This window comes from Bos indicus x Bos taurus, chromosome 6, assembly GCF_003369695.1.
Source record: "Bos indicus x Bos taurus breed Angus x Brahman F1 hybrid chromosome 6, Bos_hybrid_MaternalHap_v2.0, whole genome shotgun sequence".
Taxonomy (NCBI): Eukaryota; Metazoa; Chordata; class Mammalia; order Artiodactyla; family Bovidae; genus Bos; species Bos indicus x Bos taurus.
This window is the reverse complement of record NC_040081.1, coordinates 20,310,362-20,320,971: the sequence shown is the minus strand read 5'-3', so window position 1 is coordinate 20,320,971 and position 10,610 is coordinate 20,310,362. Positions and strand designations below refer to the sequence as shown.

General features: G+C 41.9%; 1 long non-coding RNA gene across 1 annotated transcript; it reads left to right on the top strand.

Annotated features, from left to right (window-relative positions):
* Window positions 1-3,674: 3,674 nt before the first annotated feature.
* LOC113894067 lies at window positions 3,675-9,951 on the top strand. The gene is made up of 2 exons (XR_003511456.1): window positions 3,675-4,117; window positions 7,990-9,951. It is a non-coding gene; the product is annotated as an uncharacterized LOC113894067 (long non-coding RNA).
* The last annotated feature ends 659 nt before the right edge of the window (window positions 9,952-10,610 follow it).

The window sequence follows — 10,610 nt, the reverse complement described above, 5'->3', positions numbered from 1 at the left end:
TCCATCTCATCTAATGTATGACTTAAGATTTGTGTTCCCTTATTAATTTTCTGTTTTGATTATCTGTTTTGATTATCTATTGGTGTGAGTGGGGTGTTAAAGTCTCCTACTATTATTGTGTTACTGTCAATTTCTCCTTTATGTCTGTCAGTATTTGTCTTATGTATTGAGGTGCTCCTATGTTGAGTGCATAGATATTTACAATTGTTGTGTCTTCCTCTTGGATTGATCCCTTGATCATTATGTAGTGTCCTTCCTTATCTCTTGTAATATTCTTTATTTTAAGGTCTATTTTGTCTGATATGAGGATTGTTACTCCAGCTTTCTTTTGCTTCCGATTGGCATGGAATCTATTTTTCCATCCTCTCACTTTAGTCTATACGTGTGTTTAGGTCTGAAGTGGGTTTCTTGCAGACAGCATATGTATGCATCTTGTTTTTGTATTCATTTAGCCAGTCTGTATCTTTTGGTTGGAGCATTTAATCCATTTACAATTAAACTAATTATTGATATATATGTTCCTATTGCCATTTTCTTAATCATTTGGGGTTGATTTTATAGATCTTTTTTCTTCTCTTGTATTTCTTGACTGTATAAGTCCCTTTAACATTTGTTGTAAAGCTGGTTTGGTGGTACTGAATTCTCTTAACTTTTCTTGTCTGAAAAACTTTTTATTTCTCCATCAGTTTTGAATGATATCCTTGCCAGTTGCAGTAATCTAGGTTGTAGATTTTTCCCTTTCAGTACTTTAAATATGTCCTGCCATTCCCTTCTGGCCTCTGGAGTTTCTGCTGAAAGATCAGCTGTTAAGCTTATGGGGTTTCCCCTGTATATTACTTGTTCCTTCTCCCTTGCTACCTTTAATATTCTTTGTGTTTAGTCTTTGTTAGTTTGATTAGCATGTGGCTTGGCATGTTTCTCCTTGGGTTTATCCTGTATGGGACTCTTTGTGCCTCTTGGACTTGATTGACTATTTCCTTTTCCACATTGGGCAAACTTTCAACTATAATCTCTTCAAAAATTGTCTCATACCCTTTCTTTTGCTCTTCATCTTCTGGGACCACTATAATTCAAATGTTGGTGCATTTGATATTGTCCCAGAGGTCTCTGAAACTATCCTCAGTTCTTTTCATTCTTTTAACTTTATTTAGCTCTTCAGAAGTTATTTTCACCATTTTATCTTCCAGCTCACTGATTCGTTCTTCTGCTTCAGATATTCTGCTATTGATTCCTTCTAGAGTACTTTCATGCATTGGAGAAGGAAATGGAAACCCAATCCAGTATTCTTGCCTGGAGAATCCCAAGGACGGGGGAGCCTGGTGGGCTGCTGTCTATGGGGTAGCACAGAGTCAGACATGACTGATGTGACTTAGCAGCAGCAGCAGCAGCAGAGTACTTTTAATTTCAGTAATTGTTTTTTCTCTGAACGTTTATTCTTTAATTCTTCTAGGTCTGTGTTTATTGATTCTTGCATTTTCTTCAGTTTGTTTTCAAGGTTTTTTGATCATCTTTACTATCATTATTCTGAATTCTTTTTCGGGTAGTTTGCCTATTTCCTCTTCATTTATTTGGACTTCTGTGTTTCTAGTTTGTTCCTTCATTTGTGTAGTGTTTCTATGCCTTTTCATTATTTTTTTTTAACTTATTGTTTGAGATCTCCTTTTCCCAGGCTTCAAGGAAAGTTGAATTCTTTCTTTGAAGAGGATTGAATTCTTTCTTCCTTTTGGTTTCTTCCCTCCTAAGGTTGGTCCAGTGGTTTGTGTATGATTCCTATAGGGTGATATTTGTGCTGAGGTTTTTTTTGTTTGTTTTTCCTCTGATGGGCACAGCTGAGTGAGGTAGTAACCCTGTCTGCTGTTGATTGGGTTTGTATTTCTGTTTTGTTTGTTGTTTAGATGAGATATCCCACACAGGATGCTACTGGTGGTTGGGTGATGCCAGGTCTTGTAATTCAAGTGGTTTCCTTTGTGGGAGTTCTCACTATTTGATACTCCCTCAGGTTAGTTCTCTGGTGGTCTAAGGTCTTGGAATCAGTGCTCCCACTCCAAAGGCTCAGGGCTTGATCTCTGATCAGGAATAAAGATTCCACATGTGGTTTGTTATGGCATTAAGTGAGATTAAAACAAACATCCAAAAATGAGAAATCAAAGATGAACCCCAGACGAATGACAGTTACAAAATCAGGCAAATAATAATTAAAATAATGGAATACACATAAAGTCAGAACAGTCCTCCAAAAATAAAGTACAGTAGATTGACATGGCAAACAAAGGAAATTAAAAATTATATTTGCCAGTTAAGAACAAAATTAACTAAAGCACAAATTGGAAAATAAAACTAAAGCAAGATGCCAGGTGGCAAATAATGTGATGAAAACAAAACTAACAAGTATGTTGAGAGGAAAGGAAAGAAAGAAAGAATAAATATGCAAATTAAATAGAGGTAGATGAAGATTTATATACATTAAAGATTAACTGCAAGGGGAAAAGAACAGTAGGAAATGCAAACAAAGGAATAAATGTAGAAAAAATAATAATAGGTTTAAAATTTTTTAATTAAAAATAAAAAAGAGTAAAGAAAAAAAGGCGGGGTGGGGTGGGGGGAGGGGAACTCCACAGAACTTCAAAAGCCCAACGTAGGAGCAGAGGTTTATAACAACAATAAAAAATGTGACTGAAGGGGGGAAAAAAAAGCTCAAAAGCTTAACTGGATTTCTTAGTGCCAATAAAATTGACAAGTACAACAGAGGTGGAAAAAAAGGAAAAAGAGGAAAAAGGAAAAAATCCAAAAGAATCTACAAAACATGTCAAAAAATAAGAACAATAAATGTTTTTCTCGAGTCACTGCTGTCAGAGTCCTTTCCCTCGCTGGGAGTCACAGTCCAGCTCACCTCCCTAGGGTGCCCTCAAACACTGTGCTGATCTCTGGACCTGCTGGGGGGCAGCTCAGATTCTAATCTGGTCCTACTCCTTTGTGTTCTTGCCTCCAACGTCCACAGCTAACAGAACTAGTGCATTTTCTTTTGTGGGAGCTCTCAATGGTCTTTTATATATTCCATAGACACAACAGAGTCTGCCTTGTTTATTGTATGGATTTAATTTGCAGCTTGTACAGCTAGTGGGAAGGTTTGGGGTCTTCTTCCTTAGCCACACTGCCCTTGGATTTCAACTGTGGTTTTATTTCCACCTCTACATGTGGGTCATCCACTGGGGTTTGCTCCTGAGGCTGCCCTGGAGGGCTTGGCTTTGCCCCTGTGAATGCCAGGTGTGGAGGTGGTGCAGCTGCTTGGGTTGCAGGGGTTCTGGCAGCACCAGGTACTCAGGGGGTTGGCGGCTAGGGCAGCAGGAAATATAGTGCTTTAGAAGGGTATGGCAACCAGTATTGGCCAATACACTCCAGTATTCTTGCCTGGAGAACTGTCCCTGACAGAAGCCTGGCAGGCCACAGTCCACAGGGTTGCAGAGTCAGACACGACCAAAGTGACACTGTGAGCATAGATGTAAGACTTTTTTGCCTGTGGCAGCTCTGCCCCAGTGAGAGTTGAGTGTGAAGGTGGAACAGCTGCTTGGCTTGCAGGGACCCTGGCAGCACCAAGTGTGCAGGGACATGGACTGCCTCTACCGCAGGAGTTATGGTCCTATCAGAGTCTTTTTTTCAAGCCTCTTGTAGCTGGCGATCAGAAGGCCTCTTTGGCTGGTCTTTCTCCATAGCCCCACCTATTCAGGCACTTACAGGGCTCCCTTGCCTGGGGTCCTTCTCTGTTTGGCGCCTCAGTCACTTAAAGGAGCACCCTGGGTGGGGTCCTACTCTGTAGTTCAGTGCCTCAGGCGTTTGATGGGCGAACCTCTCTATTGTGCAGCTGCCTATGCTGGCGGGTGGGGAGAGGGAGGCTATGGTGATGGCTCCACCCACTACGTGTGACTCAGCAGTACTGCCTTGCTTCCAAGGCTGTCCGGCTTTCTTCCACTGGCATTTCCCACCATGATCTCCTCCCTCACATCCTCTCAATTTCTCTCTCTGCAGTCAACAGCAGCCCTCACCGCCAGACTGCTCCCCCATCCCCAAATTCCAGCTTCCAGCTGCTGAGCCTTCCAGGGGACCAGCGTTCCTGTCCAGGGTATGTATGGCTTCAGTAAGGACTGTCTGATTCTCATTCCATTTAGGCTGCCACAGGTCAGCTGTTTCACTTTCGGCCTTAAATGTTTCTCTTCTCAGACCATTGCTCCAATGTGGGGATCGGACCCCTGCTTCAGTTCCCCCACCCACTGAGGGCAGGTCCAGTCCTACTAACACTCCTGTTTTTCTCCTAGTTCCTTCATCCTACCGAGTTTTGCGTGGTTCTATATATTCTTTTCTGCTGGTCAGGTACTCCTATCCACTCTCAGGACACGAGAGTGAATGTGTTCTGCATGCACTTCTGTGTCTGAAAGTGTATTCCTGATGTATCTGTGGAAAGAGATGTACTCTACATCCACCTACTCCTCTGCCATCTTGTTCTCCCCCTCTTGCTCTTTCAGTGGAAAATAGTTCCTCTGCCATCTTATTTTACTTAACTTGCTCTGCCTCTATGAATTTAGGTGAAACGATTTCCTATTGTGGTCACACAGAGGTGTTCTTATGTGAGAGCATCCTTATGCAGGCTGCATATGCCCAATGCCTTTGGTGGGAAAGCTGGACCTGAAGAGTTTGCCAGTCACATCTTTCCTCAGGATGTGCTAGCAAAGCGTATGGCTGATTATGGTGGAGCTATGTTCTTGCCTGGAAAATCCCAGGGAAGGGGGAGCCTGGTGGGCTGCCATCTATGGAGTCGCACAAAGTCGGACACAACTGAAGCGACTTAGCAGCAGCAGCAGCAGAGCTTACCTGGAGTGTGAGATGGGATTTCCTCTCTGCTCTGTCGTCATCACTGCCCTATCAGGAGCAGGATCTGCTCTCAGATCACTGAATCAGAAGTTTTGAGGGTTGGGCTCAAGGTGGCTCTGTTCCCTTGAAGAGTGTGATTTTCCTTCTCCCTGCTCTGGGACCTTTGCCCTTACAGAGGGGAGTGCTGAAACAAGTGGGGTTCATGTGCTTACAGAAGTCCAGTGCTCTGTCTGTGTAGGCAACTGTGGCTGCAGTCAGACACAGTTCGTGGTCACATCTTGCCGTTGTCATGGCCACCCCAGATCTAGTGCTAGGCTGCAATGTAGAGAGAGCGGGGGCTCAGTGTTCCCTCATCTTGGGTTAGGACACACGGCAAGGCTGTGGTGGGAATTCCAGCAGCTGTACTGCTGTCAGAACTCTGGGTTGCTTCTGGGGTGCAACCTGAGTAAGTACCAACAGTGGCCACCACCACTCCACCTGAGCTACACCCCAGGGCCTCAGGTTGCTGCTGCATTGCTAGATCAGGTCTTTTTTCCAGGTCTTGGATGCCTAGATCTTGTGCCAAGCTGTGGTACAGAGTGAGCAATGCCAGGGTTCACTCAGTTCCAACTGGGGAATGCAACAAGGAGGTAGCAGCTAGGACCGACCTCTGTCCACCTTCCTGGGGACACACCACACCTGTGCAGTCCTCACAAGTGGGGGTCTAGTCTTCTCCTGACTTTCTATCTGTCCCGGCACTTCTCCAGGCATCCAAAAGGGTTTGTCTCCGACTCTTAGGACTCAAAGACTGTGACACCCAGTCTGTGACTGGATCCACTCACTCCCCAGGGCAAGTGTGCATCCGGGCAATCTCCCTTTTCCTCTTGTTCCCTCCCAGGGGTGCAGGTCTCCACCTGATGCTTTTCTTCCTGTCCTACTTTATTACGTGTTTATCCTTCTTACAGTCTTGGTTGTAGAGGAGTCCTTCTGCCAGTTTTCTCTGAGAAGTGTTTCACATGCAGGTGTGTTTTTGATGTGTTCGTGGAGGGAGGCGAGCTTCATATCCTCTTACTCTGCCATCTTTATCTCTCCCTCTCCAGCACATCATTGGTCTTAAGCCAGACTTTTACAAGACAGAATACTCACTATTGGTCTCCTGATGAATTAATCTGTGTCCTTTCATCAATAGGAAACCTATACTTGAGTAAAGAAACAGGAAGGAGAAATATGAGATTGCAAAAAGTAAAGGACACTTGACTGCAGTATAACTGGTCTGTGGAAAATAGGAAGTCTAGGAACTAATCACTTACCTTCCTTCTGCCATGGGAACTTCGGGGGAAAGATGGCTGCATATTCTTCCATTCACTGTGCTATCTCCATCATCCTTGCCCTCTCCACAAAAAGAATTGTGAATAGTTCAAATGCTTCACTTAACTCCTGGAGGATCACTAACCATTTCTGATCACACCCCTTAGTCATCAATAAGCAGGGATTTCCTAAATCTAGATAATCATTTATAAAATATGACCTTGAGCAGGTTCAAAGCAATATGCCAGCACTAATGAAGTAGGGGAAAGTGTGAGACAAGGGAAAGAGAACCAGATAAAGAAAGAAATTAAGAATGGCACCAGGGATGGGGTGAGTTCTCTAAGGGTTCAGATTCTCCCAAGTTAGTAGGGTTCTCTCGATGCTTTGAAATGGCAACAACACGGTGCCTGTGCTTGCATTCCACTTTCCCTCCCTCACAATTCTTGGTGTATCCCTGAGTATATCTGGGAAACTGCACAAAAAGAAAGTTAAAGCAAACTTCTTATGTCATATGTCCATAAAAGGAAAAGATTTCTATATTTCCAAGAAGTAAAAGTTCATTTTTAATTCAAGTTTATGCCCCCCTTAGGGGAAGAGCTATCCAGTAAATTAGATAAATTTCAAAATTTGCTAGCAGAAATAAAAATCCAGAAACTTGGAGGAAAATGCACACAATAACAAACGGTAAGTTTTCTGTCATAAACAACAACGCTGGGCTTCAGAAGAGGAGAGGGAGGTGTACAGTTTAATTAGGAAGTGTTCGCCCAGAATACCAGTGGCCTCCCAAATGCTCTGCTTAGTTTGCTATGGGCCATTGTCTTTCTCCATAAAGTTAAATTAGCATCTGCAGCAACTCTCCTAGAATTAAAGACTATAGTTCTGTGTCTCATTTTGAACACTCACTGGTCTTGAACTAAATTTAAATCATGAATGGAATATTATTTAAAGGTTGATAATCTTCATGTAACATTACTTCAGCCATGAAACTAAAACCCCTTGAATAAAATTCTGTTGGCTAGCCAAGAAGACCCTGGTTAGGTTCCAGTTTAATAAAATTATCTAGCATTTGCAACTGTAAATGCTTTAAGGCCTTTTTAAAGGTGATATTATGACCCATACAACACTGAGCATAAAGTGATTGACAATAAAACCTTGAGCTGATCTGTAGAGGAAGAGGGGGTGATAGAGGCCCATGGGAAGTGTCATGTACTTCCTCCAATTGGGAAGAATCTCTTTTCTCTTTTCCTCCCTAACATCAATAAGGAGCAACTCTTCTGTTCCAAAAGGATTTTTAAATTTCCATCCCAAAGAAAACATATTCCACTGAGAAATTTCAATAGCCAGTGAGATTGCAGAGCCAGAGCACACTTATTGGGAGGAAAATGGCATCCACGGTTACCAAATTAACTTCTTTGTTACACCCATGACATCTACCAGTATTTCCAGGTACAGTCTGTCATGCTGTGGAAGGGTATAGTCAGGAGAAATAATCTTGTTATTATGCAATCACAAATCTGTAAAGCCCTAGAGGTCATGCAGGTCATCTTTTCTATTTCAGTCTACAGGCATTGTCCCCAGTGGAGAGTCCACAGGTTCTTGTAGTGCTTGGTCCCCAAAGAAGGCTGGACATCCTGCAGACACTTGTGCTAAGATTGGGTATCTGGAATGTGATGCTTCTGGTGTGTTATTATGTTCTTGTGGGGTGGGAGAGAATAAAAGGAGATCTGGAAGAAAATTTGATCCCGTCTACCTAGGGAAAACCGAACTACCTAGAGGAGTCAAAGAGACCTCATGAGAAAAAGGTTCTGCTTCATTTTTATTTTTCTCTCGCATTTAAAGATTTAGCCAACTCATTAATACCTGGGAAGCAAGAAGCAAGTGTCTCAGCTCAGTGCAGACCTGGAACTAAGAACAACAGGCCAACAGTCAATGTCCACCTGACAAGGGGAGCCAACCTTCCATACGATCCTGATATGTGAGCTTCGTGGATATCCTGATGTCCACACAGAGATCCCAGAAAATTCCAGAAGCCCTATTGGAAATTAACTGGATCAGCTTTGAATCTATTATCTGATGGGACCTGATACCCTGAAAGTATATTGTATCATGTACTGAAGCACTATTACCTTCCTCATTGAATGCTCAGAAATGGGTGAAAAGCAGCTACTATGATCTCAGAAACTGAGGAAAGCTTCAGGGCTGTTCTCATAGTTCTGACATGAGAGAAACAGACCCAGCCCATTCATTCTGTTAGACACAAGACAGGAAATGATCTTTTTGTAAGTACGCCGAGAATTGTTAGGGAAAGATGAGATCAAGAAGGAAGGTCACAGTCACTCTACAAACAGTTGTAGCATCAACAAATCAGCAAATAATTTGAGAAAACCAATGTGATTTATGATTAATAATCCTAAAAATCTGTAATAGGTATAGATAGACACAGATATAGATATATACACATACACACAAGGCCTAATGCAGGTAGAATTGAGACAAACATATGACTATTATCAACAGTTAGTTAAAAAATAACGTGACAAGTCCATTGCTACTACTGCTACTTCAGTGTCATGGGCAGGGTAAAAGAAAGAAATACTCATGTGTCAATTACTGTGTTCTCATCAGTGCTATCATCTTTGATCTTCATTCCAAAAATAGCAAGGAGTGATCATCATAATCACAAAACAATACCATAGGACATTATGAAATTTAAAATAGTTTCCTACGTGTTGTTTCATCTCATGATTGCCCTGTGAGAAAAGCAGGCTGTTAGGACAGACATGGTAGTATTAAGAAGAGGAAGCATGGAAAAGAAAGGAAGGGCAGAAAGGGAGAAAGGGAAGGAAGAGAGAAAGGAGGAAGGGAGGGAAGTTGCCTCCCAGGTCTTCCTGCAATTGGATATCAGTCTCGATTCTAATAATATCTCCTAACAAGTGTTCCAGAGATTAAGAACTGCATAGTTCTTTGAAATTCATGATACCAATTGCTCTACAAATTCTAAGTAGTAATATCATCATCATCAATCTTAGCTATAAAATTTCTCATAAACCCATGTATTAAGTGGGGAAACTTCAGAAAAAAACAACAGTAAGAGCAAAGTTAAGCACAAAGTCAAGAAAGTTGGTTAAGGAAGGAAAAAAAGCAACAAGCACTAACTTTCCCCACAAGCCTCATAATCTTTCTCTGGGAGGCACTCGGCAGCCAAGCAGTAAGCTTCCATGAAGCACAGGGTGCGTAAAGAGACCCAGAGACCAGCCCTTCGAAGGGAAATCCCTCCCATTTTGTCCTCAGTTCAACTCCCAAGATTCCCAGGCTCACTGTGTGAGTCACACTGCAATTGCCTAGGACAGGCATCTGCACGGATGCCCTCTGCTTCAGCAGGGAATTGCAAGCTCCCGCCTGCCTGTAATAAGGGGGAAAATCAGGGCAATAATGTGACCGGATGCTGGAAATCTGGCAGCCAGAGAAAACAGTAGTGTATTTGGCAAATTTTCTTTTGCAGGGCTTTTTACTGTAAAGAACATTGGCCTCCATGGACTAAGAGAAATTTTGCGTCCCTTTCTCTCGAATTTGATCTCTTTGTTTCCATTTTAATAGGTCGTGGGAAGTTTCCTGTGAATACGTAAACAAGCTTTGTGTTTATTTTAATCACTTTTTCCTCCTGTTTCCAGGCTCTGGGACAATCCCCGGCCCTCACTTGAATTGTGGTGGTTACAGTAGAACACAACCCAGTTGTAATTCAAGTCTTTCCTTTTGTAAGAGGAAGTGGTGAGATAAATAAAGGGATGGTATTTCCTTAAAGCAGCTGCATCTCCTATTAACTGGCTAAAGAACTAACTCCTCAACAAAAATTAGTCAACTGAACTAGTTTAAGAAAGAAAAGAAATCTTTGAGCTGGCGAATTTGTAGCTTTGAAAACTGAACACCTACCTAAGAAAGAATCTCTTGCTTTCCTGTCATTCATGAATAGTGCCTCTCTCCTTTATTTCTCAGTGAATCACCTTGAAAATGTTGCCATTTTATGATATCTAGTCCCTCTCATCTGAATTATCAACCCACTGTAATCTGGCATCTGCCCTTACTACCTTACTGAAACTTAGAAAGAAAATGATCAAAATGACCTGCTTATTGACAAACACAGTGGATATTTTAAAGTCCTTATCTTATTAGATTTCTCTGCGGTATTTCTATATGCTGACCAACCTCTTCTTTGAGAAGTCTCTCTTCTTTTCTTTGCCATGATAACATGCTCTCCTGATTCTCTGACGTCTCAGAACAATTCTTTTTTTTTTTTTTCAATTCCTTTTTTTAAGGCAGCAACTATAAAATTTTTAATATTCTTCAAGTATAGAATAAAGAGTTAAGTAAACACTTTTTAACTTTTAAATCAGATCAATTCTTAGAGTTCTTTCCTGAATCCTCTTCCCCCATCTTCTTAAAAATAGGTTCTTTTGTGTTCT